Below are 15,449 nucleotides of genomic sequence, written 5' to 3'. Positions count from 1 at the left end.
GGGGGCCTGGACCTCTGAGTGACTGCAGCAGGGGCAGCTGGGGCCTGGCACCCTGGGCGGCCACCACAGCAGCTCCCACGTGTCCCCGGGGACCTCCTGGCCAAGTGTGCTGGGCCTTCTGTGTGCACAGCCTGCAGGGGGACCCCTGAGGTCACCGGGTCTCTCTAGACCATGTGTGTGTGGCCTGTGGGGGCCACCCTCCCTCTCCTTGCTCCCTCCCCTCTCTGGGCCCGGGGCCCTCCCTTGCTGTCTCCTCCTGGCTCGGGACCCCAGCGCCTGTCCTGACACTGGCCGACCCGTCCTCTCCCTCCGCATGGCCCAGGCAGGCCTCATCCACCTGTTTCACAGGTGCATAGGCCGAGGCTGAAGTGGGCACCCGGGGCCCAGCTGCAGGACGCAGGCGCCCATCTGCACGCGGGTCCCTTCCCTGTGGTGTGCGCTCTGCCCGGTGTCGAGTTCTCTGGAGACGGGAACATTTAACCAGGAAAAGCCAACCGGTCCCCTGCGGGGTTTGCGGCAGCTGGTATTTAAACACTTCCTCGCCCAGGGCGCAGGGCCGCAGATTCCTCGCTTTGCGAATGGACAAGAAGGGGAGTATTTGTGAGTGACCTTTCGAGTGGCGGCCTCTCTGCCGGCTGCCGGCTGGGTAATTCTCCAGAGCTGCTGTGGCCAGAGGCTCCAGCTATGAATTATTGAAGAGCAGGACGCTGTGACTCACTAATGAGATCAGAGGCTCCCGAACCACTTCATTTGGAGCTAGTGCCAGGCGAGTGCGTTGGAGCCTGAGGGAGCCGCCCGACAGGGTCCCAAGCCACCCACCGCCTTGTCCAGGCCCAGAGAGGGACGGCAGGGGCTTAGCAGGTGGCAGCAGGGCAGCCAGCTACCTGGGGCACAGACCTTCTGCCTGCGGCCTGAGCCTGGGCAGTGCCCTTCGTGCCCCTGCCCGCTCCTCTGCCGCATGCTCAGCAGCTCCTCCTGGAGAAGACGCTGCTGCCCCCTCGCCGGGCTCCCACTCTCCTTCCTCTTCTTGGACCTCTACGCTGGGAGGCCGGCAGGGACTCTGGGCTCCACCTGACTGTTTCCCTGACACCCATCTGTGACCCCAGGGGTGGCTCCTTGCTGAAGAGACCTCTACTCCCCTCCCCCGCCCCCAGGGGAAGCTGGCCCAGGGCTGTCCTCACCTGGCCTGCAGGGGGACGGGCAGGTGACTAAATCAGAGTCCACCCTGGGACTGCAGCGCCCCTCCCCCCAGGCAGTGGGCTCCGCCTGTGGGCCTGGGACTGCGCCCTGCAGGCTGTGGGGTCAGGTGACAATAGCCAAGGGACGTGAGCAGACAGACCCCCAGCTCACAGGACATGGCCTTTTCTCTCCTGCTGTATCTGCAGGCCCCACACCTGTCCACAGCCTGGAGCCCAGGGCGGTCAGAGCAGCTGGGCTCAGCCAACCCCCCGCCAAACCCAAGGAGGAGCAGGAAACACACACATCGGCTGCTGTGAGCCGCGGAGCTTAGGACACGCTCATCATGCGGCAGTTAGAGCAGGAGCTGGCCAGGGCAGGGCCACGCAGGGCCACGAGGAGGCCCCCTCCTCCTCAACGGGCATGGGCCTGGTGACCTGGCTGAACGGTGACCCCCGACAGGGCTTTCCTGGGGCAGACTCACCCTCAGCCCCACAGCTGGGCCAGCGAGCTGGCGGGACCCAGCACCCTCCAGAGGGGCCTCTGCGGCCCTGGGAATCCAGCCACCTCTGCAGGGGCTGCACACGCAGCAGGGATTTGGGGACAGGCCGGGGACTCCATGGTGGCCACTCGTTGGCACTAGGGTATTGGTGCTTTTGCTCAAGGTCGAGTGTTTGCAGACTGGTGGGATGTGCACAGCCTCGAGCGCCGAGCCCGGCTCTGAGCAGCGCTTGATAAATCTACTGCTATTTCAGGCACACGCCTCGGTTTCCAGGCCTCTGGGTCCCGTGGCCTCTCCACGGGGTGGGGAAGCAGCCACCACCTCCCTCTCCCTCCGCTTTCCTGGTGGCTGCAGCCGCTGTGCCGGACTGGGGGCTCTGAGGGTCTGGGGGGCCTCTCGGGAGCACACGTCCAAGGCACCCAGGGATGAGGCGGTGTCCACACCACGGCCACACCGAGTGGGAACCAAACCAGCCAGAGCCGAGCAGGCGTCCCCAGGTGAAGCCAGCACCCAGTGACCGATGGCTATGGCCACCTGGCTCTGCCCTCAGCAGGCTGTCCCCATTGTGAGAGGTGACCCCAGGGCTGTGGACCCAAATCTGTCTGCCTTGGCTTCAGCCGGGAGCAGAGGCTGCTTCCATGGGCATTGTCCCCACCATCTGACGCGGATGGGCTCGTGGTGCCCTTGTAAGGATCGCCGCAGGTTGTGTGACCCCGCGTGTGTGTCCAGCAGCATTGCTGTGGGCCTCCGGGCACCAGGCTCCAGGCTGGGAGGTAATGGACCTGGAGACTCCCAGTGTGATCAGGAGAAGACCAGACCTTGATGGACAGTGTCCCCTGCCCCAGACGCCACCCTGTGCTGGCAGCCAGTGGCGAGGGAGGGAGCTCACCCCATTTTATAGACAGAAGACCAAAGTGCAGAGGCCTGAGAGCTGTGCTCAGGTCTGGGTGCTGGCCTCGGGAGCGTGCCCAGCTGGAATTCTATGCCGACCTCAGGTCACATGCAAAGGTGGGAGAAATACTGGGTGTTGCTTAGGACACTTGGGGGGTTCTAAGGACACATGGGGGAGGGAGCAGGGAGAGGGAACCAGCCCTGGGGTGGGATGTGACTTGGAGTGGACAGCAGGGGTCAGGTGTGGCCCTGCTCAGGGGCCTTGGCAGTCCCAGGCCCCATGTGGCTGCCCAGGATCCTTCCACTGGCCACTGGGAGTGCTTTCCTCCTGGGTCTGTGCTCCCCGTTGGAGCCACACCTCTGGGCCAAACTCCCCAGTAGCCCTTCTCACCTTCTGCTCTGACCTGGCTCTGACCTGGCCAGCCCCACTGCAGGAGCTGGCGGAGCCTCGTGCCAGCTCAGCCCCACGCCCCTCGTGACTCCTTGTCCCACGTCCCTCGTGACTCCTCTCCCGGGAGCCGGGCAAGGCTGATCAAACCCCTCCGGCCCACAGCACCTGACCCTCTGATGAGGGGACACTCCTTGGTCCACCAGCTCTCATCTCTGATGGCTTGACCCTCAGGTGAGGGTGAGCCCAGGCACCCGGCACAGAAAGCCCCGAGGCAGAAAGCCACACTTGCTGGCCCCCGTGAGCACGAGGGGCCAGGTGGGCCCAGCTCCAAGTTCCCTCACGCCAGCTCGGCTCCGCGGGCCCAAGCCACCCCAGTAGAAACCAGCCCCTTTATAAACCTCGGCGTCTGATTCGGGACCTGGAGACCCACGGGGGGCCGAGTCCACCCCCCTCAGCCTGTCCCTGGGACGGCCCTGCCCACCACCAGCAGGCAGGACTGCTCTGGGTGTCTCTCCTTTCCCCTCTGCGTCCCCAGAGCAGGGAGGGGACACCTTCTCGTGCCCAAGGCCCCAGGCTCCTCTCACACCCGGACGCCTCCTCTGAGACTTTCCACCTGGCTCCTCAGACCCCTAACGGGCCGGCACACAGGGAGCCGCCGGACGCTGACATCTGGGTGGTAGCTGAGGTTATGGAGAGACAGAAAGGGCAAGCTGTCCCCACCGACGGGGGCACGGAGAGAGGCAGTAAGTGGCGCCGGGACCCCCTTCCAGAGCAGCTGAGGCCTGAACCGGGACCCTCAGGGTCCAGGGAGGACGCAAGCCACCACAGAAAGTTGCTCCTGCCTCCCGGGAGCCCCTTCCCCACCCCCAGGCCACAGCCGGCCTCGTCCCCCAGGGAGCAGTCCCTTACCTGTGGGGAGCTGGTCACTGTCCAGCAGCAGGGTGAGGCTGGCCTGGGGGAGCTGTGCTGGGGAGCAGCCCCCGGCCGCTCGTCCCAGGCTGGAGCTCCTCTGTGCGTGAGCCTGTGGGGATGGGGGCCGCCCAGAGCCGGGGTCAAATATTCCTGGCTGCCACCTGCCACCAGCCCATCCCAGGGGCCAGCTGCCTGGGAGGGGGGCGCGGTGGCCGGCCGGGCCGCAGGCATCTGCAGGAGTGTCGGCGCAGCCCGGGCTCTCAGGCTCCTGCCGGCGGCTCTCAGGCTGAGGCGAGCGGTTTATTTTTAGAGCCGGCCCTTCCCCAGACGCCAGGATCCCAGCTGAGATTTCCAGTGGCTCAAACTGGCCCGTTCCCGGGCGAGCCGTCCTCACTGGGAATGTTCTGGGAGAGGGAGAACCAGGCCCTGCAAGGACGTGGTCCTCGGAGCTACCTGGGAAGTGTGGGGCCTGGCGGGGTCCCCAAGACCCCAGCCCTCCTGCAGCAGCCGGGCCCTGGACAGGCGGGGGCCAGGTGAGCCCCTCCTTGGCTTGCTCGGTCTCCTCATCTGGAAGGACAGAAGGGCCAGAGCAGGGCTGGGACCCCAGCAGGGCTGGAGGAGGAGGGGCCGCTGTCCACTGTGTTCCCCGCGGCCCGGAGCCTGGTCCTCGCTCCATGGTCACCCACAGAAGGCTCTTGACAAATGCTCAGCTAGACAGGGGACAAGTGCTGTCCCCTCAGATGCACTAGCTTTAGTCTCCTAATAACCCGCGAGGCCAGGGGAACCCACCATGGACGGGCGGGGAGTCCGAGGTCTGGAAGGGTGAGGGGATTGCCGGGACCCCGGGGGAGTCAGGACAGTGCAGGGCTCCCAGGGGACACCCACCCCCGGTGCTCCTCTCACCCCCACACCCTGCCTTGGCAGACGGGTCCTCTCCTCCGCCCCGGCATTGCTCACAGGCCCCTGACACGCAGCTGCGCCTGCCCCGCGCATCCCCCCTGGTCCCCATGGGCTGCCTTCTCTGGGCCAGGCCCTCCGCACACCCTCTGCCTCCCACTCATCCCCCTGGTCCCCTGGTCCTCCCTGGGCCAGGCCCTCTGCACACCCTCTGCCTCCCACTCATCCCCCTGGTCCCCTGGTCCTCCCTGGGCCAGGCCCTCTGCACACCCTCTGCCTCCCACTCATCCCCCCTGGTCCCCTGGTCCTCCCTGGGCCAGGCCCTCCGCACACCCTCTGCCTCCCAGGGTGTTCTCTGGTGCACCAGGGGTTCACCCTGGCTCAGGCCACCCTGCCTGGGGGCCTGCATTTCTCTCAAGCCTCTGGGTGTTGCTGACCCCGCGGGACACCCAGTAGCGACCCCCCTCCCACTGCCAGCCCAGGGCCTGCTGAATGACCAGAGGAGGCCCGGTGCGCGGCAGGCCTCGTGGTCGCTTGGACCCAGCCTCAGGGAAGGCGCTGACGGAGCCTGGGGGCAGGGTGGCCGGGCCCCAGGCTGTCTCAGTGTGGAAGCTGTGGGCCAGGCTGCCCCTGTCAGAAACTGAACCCGAGCCTGGGGTGGACTCTCCCCCGTCCACTGCCCCTCTGGACAGATGCTCGCCCCAGAGCCTGGGAGGCCACCGTCCTCCCTCCTCTGTCTGGCAAGACCCTGGGGAACCTCCAGGCCAAGGCCCTCCTCTGCAGGGGCCGGGGGGGTGGGGGGTCACAGGCTGTCCCAGGGGGCTGGGCTCGGGGACTCGCCCCCTCCCTCCTCGGGAGCAGGCAGCTGCCTGGATCTTGTGGTGCCTTGTGGGGTCAGCTCCTCCCCTCCACTGGGTCTCCTCTGGCCTCTGGGTGCGGCCTGGAAGCAGGGGAGCCCACCAGCCCTTACTCCTCCACAGGATGGCCCCCCCGCAGGCCAGCTGGCGGCCCGTTGGGCCAGTCCTGCAGCAAGGCCTGGTGGGAGCCCTGCCCTCTTCACCTCCCTCTGGAGCTGCCAGGCCCCTGCCCAGCCCCTCCTCAGTAGGTCAGCCGACCGTTGGCTCCCACTGACCCCAGGGCCCTGGGCCAGGAGAACACACGACCCCTGTGCCTTGGCTCGGGGACGTCCCGGGCACCTAGTGGGTGGTGGGTGGTGGCCAGGCTCTTCCTGGGCAGGCTCAAGGCCTCCTTCCAGGTCCAGTGCTGTCCCCTGAAGCTCCTGCCCTCGCTGCCCTCCCACAGGTCCCTGCCCAGTGAGCCCGGGGCCAACCTAGGGCTCCCATGGCCTCTCCCTGCTCCCTGCCCGTGTCCTGCACACTGGAGCCTTCTCCCTGGTCCATCCCCACCCTCCCCTCCACTGGACACCTCCCAACCCTCCTAAAACAGGTTGCAAGCCCTTGACCTTGCTGACCACCTACTTCCTGCAGGCCTCCTGCTCTCCCTGTCCGTGATGGCTGTTCTCAGTATCTACCTGAGGTGGGCACTGCTGCTCCCAGGCCCGTGAGTGGTCAGCAGCTACCTTGGTGGACCCAGCCTTACGGAGCTTCCTGGGTTGTTCTTTGAGGAGGGGACATTCAGACTGTCCTCGATGCCAAGGGGGAAATACAGCGCTCACAACAGCCTGGGCAGGAACCTCCAGGACGGTCATCTTGTGACTGAGACTCCGTGTCCTTTGACCCAAGCCCTCCTGGGGGTCCCCACCCCTGCTCCCCCAGCCCCCCGACTCTGCTGCAGGTTGTCCCCTCTCGTCCCACACCTGAGTGCCATTCCGAGGTAGGTCTTGCTGGCCGACTCCACCTAGCGTGTCCTCAGGGTGGCCCAGTGTTGGGACAGCGGACGGCCTCGTTCCCCTGCAGTGGGAACAGCTGTCAGATGTGGTGTGAACTCACGGGCGCCCCGCGTTCCTCACCCACTCATCCGCCAGCGGACCCCAGGGGAATTTCCAGGAGAGGGTCCCGTTCCTCTGGCTGGTCGGGCCTCGGAGGACATCCCGTGGCACTGTTTTGTTTTTCATTTTTTATTTTTTATTTTTTGGGGGGAGGAGAGAAGCACTTTATTTGCCATGAGGACAAGACTTAGGGCCCAACAGAAGTAATTTTCTATTCCATCAAATTGATGACCTGCAGGAGTGGAGGCACTTTTTAAAATGCGGATCCCGGGGATCAAGTCTGTCTTCCACTCGCTCTTTCTTTGGCTCCTGATTTCGAAGACTGCTCTCCCTGGCTGTAGAGTTTGTGGATTTCTGTCCAGTGGCCTGGGCTCCGTGTTCTAGGCGTGTGCCCCTGTGTCCCCCAGCCCTGTCTCAGGGCTCCGCGTGTTTCCACCACGTTAACGCCAGCCCTCGCTTACTTCTTCCCCGGGCTGGGTCGGCACGACTCTGGTTAAGGACTCACCATAATCTGGGGCATCGTCCTGCAGGGTTCTGCTTGTTGTTAAAAATAGTGTCCTAACATTTTTGATAGTTGGAGGTTCACAGAATCCCCCCTGAGGCAGTGTCGTGTTCCATCACCTGACACCCGCTGTCCCTGTCCCGCCATCTCCCTTCTTGTGCGACACGGGCACATTAACACACCGCCACGTGTGAGCCGGACCTGGCTTCATGCAGGTTTCCTGGGTCCCTTTCGGTCCCAGGCCCCTCCCGGATCCCACGTCCTCATACTTCTCCTGCTCTCTTCGGTCCTCCCGGCTGTGGATGTTTCTAGACGTCCCTGACTTTGGGGCTTGGAGAGTTTTAGGATTGCTGCCCCCTGCTTTGCGAGTGCTCTTACTCGGGATTGTTTCAAGGGTGTTCCCCGGTTGGGCTGGGCTGGGCCAGAGGAGGAGGGTGCGGAGGAGAAGCGCCTCATCACACCCGCCCAGGGCACCTGCTGTCACCGTGACTCCTCCCGGTGGACACTGGCCTTGACAGGGTGACCACGGTGGTCTGGTCGGTGTTCTCCACGTTGCAAGATACATCCAAGAAATCTTGAATTTGGGGTTTTCTGTCCATGTTTTTGTTTATCCAATCAGTTTTTTGTTCCAGTAGGGACTCATGGGTATTTATTCTTGGGTGATGATCAAATCTCAAGGCACTTTATTTTGTGGTTCACCTGGGCCAGCCCTGGCAGCTGGCTTCAGTGTCCCCTGAACCCTCTCTTATCTCCCTGCACTGGGAGATACTGGGCTGATCCTGTGCATTTCCTGCCCCATCCGGGGATCAGGTCTCTCCAAGGAGCCCCGAGACTTGTGTTAGACACTCAGATTCAGGCGCTCAGAGCACTGAGCCCTGCAGCGGGTCCTGGGGGGCACGGCAAGGAGAGCCTGTGTGTGCCGCGCCCACGGAGCCCTGCGCTTCCCTCTGCACCCCCACCCCAGCCCCAGCCCCCGTGAACCGCAGTCCGAGAGTGTCTGCAGGTTCGCCCGACCAGGGGGGCCGCAACTGGCGCCATGGAGTGGGGGCCTTCCCGGTGGCTCTTGTGCCTGGCAGTGTGCCTTTTCCTGACCCCACAGCTCCCTGGTCACCTGCTGCCTGCTGCGATGGACAGCTGCGGGTCAGGACGCGGTGAGGGCTGGCTCGCAGGCTCCGGTAGAGGCTGGGTTTTCAGGTTGATTGGCTGGCCCTGGGGGGGCAGTCGCTGAGGGGGTCCTGAGCCTGTGTCTGGCTTTAAGGACCCGCCAGGCCGCCTTCCAACGCAGCCTCGCGAATGCAGACGCCCCAGGTTTGGCATCTCTGCCCGAGCAAGGTGCTGTGTTTAACCCCCCCGCCCCCATCGTGCCCAGGAGCATGATTTTCTTCTGTTTTCTCCAAGAAGTCTTCCATTTTTCTGTTTTCTGTTTGGGTCCATGGTACACATTGAGTTAATCATTAGATGAAGCCTAAGGTCCGTGCCCAAGTCCTCTTTTTCATAGGGTCAGGATGCAGATGTAGCTGCCCATGTTGTGGGCCCATGTTGGAAAGACTATTTTTGTCTCCTCCTGGTTCATTTTTACTCTCTGTTCTCAAATTTGAGTAATTGCTATTGATTTGGTTTTAAGATCCTGGTCTTTTTATGCCTTGTCACTTCCCATGTGCTGTGATCTCAACCCAGTGGATTTCTACTGAAGTCCTGGTACGTCTTAGTTCTCAGATCTGCATTTGTTTTATGCAGTTTTCATTTTGCTTCTGGGATCTCCTCCTTGTTCACTCATCCGTGCAAGACCCTTAACTCCCTCCCCCACCCCTCTCTGGCACCAGGCATTGAACTCAGGGGTGCTTGACCACTGAGCCTTTCTTATTTTTTATTTAGAAACAGGGTTTCGCTGAGTTGCTTAGGGCCTTGCTAAGGTTGCTGCAGTTGGCTTTGGGCTCATGATCCTCCTGCCTCAGCCTCCCGAGTCGCTGAGACTACAGGAGAGGCCACCGTGCGGGTCTCTTTGGTTCTTTCGCCCGCCCACCCTGGCTGCTCTGAAGGACCACAGGCCCTGGGCTGCCTGCTGCCTGGGGCCTGCCAGGTGCTGCCAGGTGCTGGCTTCAGTTTTATCCTTGTGGGAAGTGGAGGGTGGATCCAGGGTGCTACTCTGAAGCCCAAGTCTTCCTTCCCCACCTGCCACTCCCTGGCCTCCGGGCTCCCCAGGTCGGGGCCTCTCCGACTCCACCCTGCACCTGCTTTCATTTCCCTCCGTCCGCCAGGCGCTCTCTGGTCCTTCAAATGCACCAGGCTCCTTCCTTCAGAACTCTCCCACCTCAAATCCCTCCCGGCTGGTCCTGCTTATTACTCAGGCCTCAGCAACCAGGCCCCCGCTTCAGGAGCGTCCCGACCACGTGCTCTGTGAAGCGATTTGCCTGTGGACGGGCCAGGTGGCTCGTTCCGTCTCCCGCCACGGACAGCCCCCAGCCACAGAGAGCCCTGTCTTCCTGCCTCCTGTCCCCGGCCTCGCCCCGGGGGGGGCCCTGCTCTTGGCACCTGCAGCCCCAGCCCCAGAATGTCATTCAGCACACGCGGCAGTGCTGCGGCCATGGAGCTGGGAGATCCCTGTCACCTGGCCACACGCAGCCACCACTGTGTCACAGTACAGGACGTGGCTGCGTGTCTGTGGGGAGGCTGGGTCACAGACCTGCATGCTGTGTGTCGTGGGCCAGCACAGCACCTGCGGCGTGTCCCACGTGACATGTGACATTGATGACAGGCGTGTCCTGGCTGGTGACCTCAGGTACCCACCCAGGCCTTCCTCTGGTCATTGCCGGGCTCTCCGCCTGTGAAACAGTGTGTGTGTCACCTGTCCTTGGATGGCGTCAGCAGGCCCTGTGGAGTGACCGACCTGCACCACCTGGGGGTGTCCACACAGCCGGGAAACCTCCCAGAACGTGACCCCAGGCCAGCCACGCAGCGCTCTGCTGAGCACCTGGTAGCCGTTCCGCTGGCCCTGAGAGCCGCTCCGGACATGTCCTGACCCTCTGCCACCTGCAGCACGGCCTCCCTCCGTGGGCAGTCCCTCACGCTCCCATTCTCCCTCCTCCATGCGGAACCCAGATGGGGCCGTGCCTGTCAAATCCTCCACCACGTGTCTCCTCCCTGGGGTCCAGGTCAGAGGAGACGCAGCAGGGGTCCCAGCAGTGGCCCTGACATGGAGAGGGACTGTGGGGGGCCAGGCCAAGAGATTGAAGCCAAGATGGACGTCGAGTCCCTGCCCATCAGGGTCTGCATCCTGGAGGAGGGGACTCTGCCCTGGAGCTGGGGCACAGGAGGCCCCGGGCAGGCGTCCAGCACCAGGGGTGGCGGGCAGTTGCCCAGTGCCTCCAGCGCCCCTGGTCATTGACTCAGCTGGACAGGGAAGCCGCGGGGCTGAGCAGGAGACGGTCACCAGGAACAGGCTGGCCCCTGCACCCCTCAGGGCAACCCAGCGGGTCCTGAGGGGATTCTAGGTTGGAGAAGCCGAGTGAGCCTTGGGCCCCAGGGATGGTCCCCGGGCCCCTGCTCTGCGGATGCTCCCTCTCCCTGGGGCCCGCAGTCCTGGGTCCCTGGAGCCGCCGTGCCTCGTGGCTGGTGGAGGGGCTCCTGCCAGCAGGCCGGACACGTGTGCGGGGGTCTGAATGGGAAGCGGCGGCCTCCTCGGCTGACAGCTGTGCCCAGCATTGTCTTCCTCTGCTCCTAGAGACACCAGGACATCAGTCTCACTGTCTGTTAAGCCTGGTCTTAGTCAGGACCCTCTGGATCCACGGGGAGGCCTGGGGGTGGGGTAGGCCCCTCCCCGATGCCTGCTCTCCTCTGCCGTGGCCCCATCAAGGCCCTGGAAACAGCCCGTCCTCCAGAACCTACCTGTCCTTCCTGAGGACCACAGGTTCCTGTACCCTTCTAGGGAGCCACTCGCTGCTGCGACGACCACCCCAGGCCCCGCCTACCAGGGGTGAGAGGCAGCGGGGCCCAGAATCCCGCAGAGGCGCCAGCTGCCCTGGCTTCAAACCCCTCCTTCAGAGCCAGGTTCTCTCTGAATTTAAGTCCTCCTGATGATGGGGTCCACATGGGTGATGTGACGATGGTGGTGTTGATGATGGAGACTGTGATGGAGATAGTGACAATTATGATGGTGGTAATGATGATGGTGACAGTGGTAATGATGATAATTATGGTGACGATGATGGTGGTGATTCTGGTAATAATGGAGATGATGATGATGATGGTGATTGGCCCCCATCCTCACTTCCTCCCAACTTCTTGGCTCAGTTGGCAAAGACTGAGCTTCAGAGGGGCCAAGGTGATGATGATGGCAATGGTAGTGGATGATAATGGTGATGATGCTGATGCTGATGATGGTGATGATGGTGGTGATGTTGGTGGTAATGTTGGTGATGTTGGTGATGATGATGGTAATGGTGGTGATGATGGTGATGATGATGGTGGTGGTGATGTTGGTGATGATGTTGGTGATGTTGGTGGTATTATGTGTGATGTTGGTGGTGGTGATGGTGGTGATGGTGGTGGTGGTGATGATGGGGATGGTGGTGGTGAGGGTGGTGGTGATGTTGGTGGTGGTGATGGTGATGTTGGTGGGGATGGTGGGGATGTTGGTGGTGGTGATGGTGGTGATGATGGTGGGGATGGTGGGGATGGTGGTGGGGATGATGGTGATGGTGGTGGTGGTGGTGGTGGTGGTGGTGGGGATGGTGGTGGTGGTGGAGATGATGGAGATGTTGGTGGTGATGGTGGTGATGGTGGTGGTGGTGGTGGTGGTAGTGATGGTGGTGGTGATGGTGGTAGTGATGGTGGTGGTGATGGTGGTGGTGATGGTAGTGATGATGGTGGAGATGGTGGTGATGATGGTGGAGATGTTGGTGATGATGGTGGTGGTGGTGTTGATAGTGGTGGGGATGGTGGTGGTGATGGTGGAGATGTTTGCCGCAGTCTGGCTGGGCACAAAATCACGAGCCACTCAAGCAGGAACAAACTTTACTTTTTGAAACTGCCGCCAATGCTCCATACGCCCCCAGGGGGAAAAAAATCCCGATCGACCCCCCCCCCCAGGAGTTCTCCTGGAACCCCCAGAGGAAGCTCCTCCCCCGGAATTCCCTCCTACTGTACTTCCCCAACCAATGGGAACTCTCCAGGAGTCCTGTAGCAGGCTGAGGTGAACAGCAGGAGTCCAATATCCATATGAATGCAAATCTTAACATAATCATATCATCTCAATGGCTAGCTGGCATCACCTTTCAACCAAAAATGCCATGCATCATATTACTTGGCTGTGGCTCTTAGCAGATGTTGGTGGTGATGGTGGTAATGGTGGTGATGTTTGTAGTGATGGTGGTGGTGATGGTGGTGATGGTGGTGGTGGTGATGGTGGTGGTGATATGGTGATGGTGGTGATGTTGGTGGTGATGTTGGTGGTATTAAGTGTGATGTTGGTGGTGGTGATGGTGGTGATGGTGGTGGTGGTGATGATGGGGATGGTGATGGTGATAGTGGTGGGGATGGTGGTGGTGGTGGGGATGGTGGTGGTGGTGATGGTGGAGATGTTGGTGGTGATGTTGGTGATGGTGGTGATGGTGATGGTAGTGATGGTGGTGGTGATGGTAGTGATGGTGGTGGAGATGGTGGTGGTGATGGTGGTGATGGTGGTGGTGATGTTGGTGATGATGGTAGTGGTGGTGGTGATAGTGGTGGGGATGGTGGTGGTGATGGTGGAGATGTTGGTGGTGATGGTGGTAATGGTGGTGATGTTCGTAGTGATGGTGGTGGTGATGGTGGTGGTGGTGATGATGGGGATGGTGGCGTTGATAGTGGTGGGGATGGTGGCGTTGATGGTGGTGGGGATGGTGGTGATGGTGGGGATTGTGGTGGTGGTGATGGTGGTGATGGAGGTGGTGATGGTGGTGATGGAGGTGGTGATGGTGGTGGGGATGGTGGTGGTGGTGGGGATGGTGGTGGTGGTGGGGATGGTGATGGTGGTGATGGTGGAGATGTTGGTGGTGATGTTGGTGATGGTGGTGATGGTGATGATGGTGGTGATGGTGGTGGAGATGGTGGTGGTGATGGTGGTGATGGTGGTGGTGATGTTGGTGATGATGGTGGTGGTGGTGGTGATAGTGGTGGGGATGATGGTGATGGTGGAGATGTTGGTGGTGATGGTGGTAATGGTGGTGATGTGCGTAGTGATGGTGGTGGTGATGGTGGTGGTGGTGATGATGGTGATGGTGATGGTGATAGTGGTGGGGATGGTGGCGTTGATGGTGGTGGGGATGGTGGTGATGGTGGGGATAGTGGTGGTGGTGATGATGGTGATGGTGATGGTGATAGTGGTGGGGATGGTGGCGTTGATGGTGGTGGGGATGGTGGTGGTGGTGATGGTGGTGATGGAGGTGGTGATGGTGGTGGTAGTAATGGTGGTGATGGTGGTGATGTTGGTGATGATGGTGGTGGTGGGAGTGGTGATGCTCATCTCCTGGTGGCAGTGGGGAGTACATGAGAAAGTTGTGTGTAAGTGCTTAAACACAGCTGAACAGATGTGTGTTGTCACTGTGACCAAGGAGTCCCCACAGCCATCTGAAAGTGACTTGGAGCTCCTCAGCCATTTTAGATGAGTGGACAGCCCAGGGATGACAAGGAGCTCGTGCCTGTGGTGTGACTGCGAGTGGCAGCCGAGCTTTTCCCCACAGGGCCTCACCCTCCACCCACCTGTTCTCCTTTGCAGCCAGGAGCTCTGAGCTAATCACAGAGGAGCTGTCCTTAGCAGGGCCCTAAGTGGCACACAGTGTAAGCCGTGGAGAGCGAGCTGGCGTGCCCAGAGCGCTCACCCTCCCTGAGGACTGGAGAACTCTGGGCTGTGCACCATTTCCAGGCCCTGGCCTCTGGACATCCTCACCTCCTCCCAGCATCTTGGTTCAGCTGGTGAAGACTGGGCTTTCCAGGGGCCAAGGGTACAAGCCCAAGCTGGGGGAACGTCTGACTTTCCATGAATGTGTCGTGGGCAAAGCTGTTTGTCCTTTTGTATTGAAAGTGGTCTCAGCCTTCCCTGGCCCAGGCTCAGAGAGCAGTGGGCCCTTCCTGCCTCTCGCCTGCTGATGCCCGTGGAGGACTCACCAGCAAGCTTCCCGGCTGAGCCCCGGCTGAGCCTCACGGTCCTTCTCAACCCAGCCGCAGGCAGCCTCTGTTCAGATGGAAGCGGTTTGCCAGCCCTGGCCTCTCCGAGCCTGAACTAATCCATGGGAACCGCTGTGACGGTTTGGGAAAGCTCCTCCGGGGACTGCTGCTGGCCCGGGCCTCACTCTCTCCTGCCTCCTCCAGCCCTCAGCTCCCCGCTCCACAGTCACGGCCCCTCCAGGGACCAAGCGCAGCAGAGGGACAGGAGTCAGGATCGGCGTCCCTCGGCCACCAGGCTGTCTCTTTCTTCACTTCCCCCAGCCTCAGTGTCCTGCACAGTGGGGTGACACTCCCTGCCCCGAAGGCCTATGGTGAAGAAGAGTGAGCTGATCCGGTGACATTTGGAGGATCTGAATGACAGCGTTCACAGTGGCATTTTCTTCTCTTCCTGGTGCCCAGCACAGGTGCCTTCCATGTGTTGGGACAGAGTGATGTCAGGCACCTGGTAAGTGCCAGGACCATTCGCTGTCATTACATCCAAATCCTACTTTGCCCCACCCCCCGCCCCACGCTCTGTTCTCGTGAGGAAATGCTGGGACTGGGAGTCTGTGTCGGGGACGTCCCAGGAGTCAGGGCAGGGCCGCCAGGTGGGGCTCCAGCGGGGGTGAGGAGCCCTGCCACCGGGCGGCCCCGTCCCTCCTGTCTGTCCCTCCCGCCCACCCTGGGCACCTCCTGACGTGGGGACCAGGCTCCCACCTTCATCCTTTTCTCATAGCACTTTTGTGCCAGGTGACTCTGATGGGCGGGGCAGGGTCTGTCACCAACGTGGCCGTGTTTTTCCAGCGCCCCTCCGTGGGGGTCTGGGTCAGTCCCAGTGGCCATTCTTACACGGAAGGCTTTGTTCTCTGGGCTCTGCCCACGTGACCAGGGATGCTCCAGGACGATGCCTTGGAGAGTTTCCAGAAAGAAGCAGTGAGACGTGTCCAAGCCGAGGGTCAGCCCCACGCTGATCTGTGGTCAAGCCATCACCGCTCCCACTTCACGGAGAAGCCGAGCCTCTCCACCCCCACCCCGGGCCGAGGCTGGC

At 61.8% G+C, this 15,449-nt stretch overlaps 1 protein-coding gene across 1 annotated transcript in view; it reads right to left on the bottom strand.

Annotated features, from left to right (window-relative positions):
* Positions 1–3,950, bottom strand: part of LOC113186783 (protein shisa-like-1) — a 94,987-nt gene extending 91,037 nt beyond the window's left edge. The window contains exon 1 of the mRNA XM_026394336.2: positions 3,870–3,950. The gene's annotated coding sequence lies outside the window, so the exon portion shown is untranslated. The remainder of the gene's footprint in view (positions 1–3,869) is intronic.
* Between the last annotated feature and the right edge of the window lie 11,499 nt (positions 3,951–15,449).

The sequence above is a fragment of the Urocitellus parryii genome, unplaced genomic scaffold (genome assembly GCF_045843805.1).
Source record: "Urocitellus parryii isolate mUroPar1 unplaced genomic scaffold, mUroPar1.hap1 Scaffold_259, whole genome shotgun sequence".
Lineage (NCBI taxonomy): Eukaryota > Metazoa > Chordata > Mammalia > Rodentia > Sciuridae > Urocitellus > Urocitellus parryii.
This window is presented reverse-complemented; position numbering and strand designations above follow the sequence as displayed.